We start from the raw sequence: 2019 nt of genomic DNA, 5'->3' as shown, positions 1-2019 counted from the left end.
TGTAAATTGGAAAAAAGCTGTTGCAGATGCCCGATTGGCTCTGTTCAGACGTACATTAAAATTGCGAGAGGCTAGAACTTTGTCTTTGAGTTGATTTTATTTCCCTTATTTGGGGAAGGGAGTTAAGGTCGCTTGAGATTTGTCTGATTAAAGGATTTCGTCATTGGCCTAATTATGGCTATGCTCATCAATTTCAATTTAAAAGGGAAAGAAATTATCAATTGTCTGAAATGGCAAAGAGAAGTATGCGGTATTTTATTACGGTGATTATAATAATTATTTTTATACCCTGTACGCAATCTTAAACGAGTCTATTCAGACATGAATTTTTATTAATTTATTTTTTAGATAAATCTTTAAAATATGTTTAAATATTTGTTAACATATTTATAATTTTTTTTTTTTAATTTTAATATTATTATTATTATTATTTTTTTTATATATTGTACATTAGTCGAGAACTAGTATATATACATACGTATGAAATATTTTCCAATAATTAACTACTATAAAAAATTAAGTATATATATATTTTTTTCAATTTTAAAATAATCTTTGAATATCCAAATACCTTAAATTTTTATTTTTGTTAAATTAACTTTTGCACATTTCAAGCACAGTGCACATCTATATTCCACTATACTATAATAAGTCGATAAACAGGGTATTGACATAGCTAATCATATTTGAAGTAGCTGTTTTCCTTGTTCACTTTTGCTTTGGTTTTTATTCAAGTCGTAAATAAAAGTGCTTCAAGTCCTTGCCAGAGAAACATTTTGGAGTCGTCTGGCACGTTAATCATTTATTATCTGACATGACTGTGATTATTTAACTTTTAGCCCGGCTTGCCAGCCATATTTCATCTAAAGCTGGCGTCTTTTTTCAATTTGAAATTGTTCCACAGTTTTGGGCTGCTTGGGCGACTAATTTTCCCGAATAATTTATGGCCAAAGTTTTTCATTGGGCCAAAGTGTTGTGATAATAAAAACAGAAGTGCCAGACGATTATGCGCAGCACTTGAAACGAAGATACCTGCAATAAGGCCAATTATGAATTATTATCGACAGAGTATGTAACACGAGCTGATATCGGGCCAATTGTTGCTGGCAATCGCTAGGCAACTGGGTGCCGTTCGGGCTGTCCATTAATTCTAACACTCTATCGCTTGAAAATGGATTCACTTCGTTTGGCCATTAATTACCACCTTCCCGGGTCGAGCAGCCCATTTATCAGCAGCTACTCCCAGTTGTCTCTTCAGCTGCTCAGTCATTTGGTCTTTTCCTGCTCGCTCGACTGTGCGTGACCCCATCAAAGATAATGATGCTAATTAAGCAACAACATTTTCGCAAACTGTTTAAACCGATTAGATGATTTTGAAATCTGCTGATGCGAGGGCAAAGGAAGAGGCAGCGGCAGCGGCAGCGTCGGAGGCAGCAGCAAGCTTGAAATTACCCAAATCTGCGGCATTTCTTGAACAGAAATAGATGCTGTTGCTGTCTAGATTTCAAATACCCTGTGGCCTATGAGGCTGACGGCAATGGGTTGTACTAAAGTGGATTTCTGTCTAGTTGAATCTTGTAGAGAGAAAGGGAGAGAAAATGACAGAGATAGTGAGGAGAGAGAGGGAGAGTAATGTAGAGAGAAAGGCAGAGAAAGAGGAAAACAATTTTAAATAATTTAAATAATAATAATAATAATAATAATAATAATAATAATAATAATAATAATAATAATAATAATAATAATAATAATAATAATAATAATAATAATAATAATAATAATAATAATAATAATAATAATAATAATAATAATAATAATAATAATAATAATAATAATAATAATAATAATAATAATAATAATAATAATAATAAAACTGTCATTCAAGCTGGTTTTAAAGAAAATTAACACTCATATGCTTAACATTTTTATAATTAATAGATTATACATAAAATAATATTTCGAAATTAAATATATCAAATAGTATTCTGAACTGAAGTGGACTGAACTGAGTAAAGTCTT

This window comes from Drosophila navojoa, chromosome 3, assembly GCF_054131105.1.
Source record: "Drosophila navojoa isolate 15081-1374.11 chromosome 3, UAZ_NAV_1.0, whole genome shotgun sequence".
Taxonomy (NCBI): domain Eukaryota; kingdom Metazoa; phylum Arthropoda; class Insecta; order Diptera; family Drosophilidae; genus Drosophila; species Drosophila navojoa.
Note: the sequence above shows the minus strand (reverse complement) of the source record.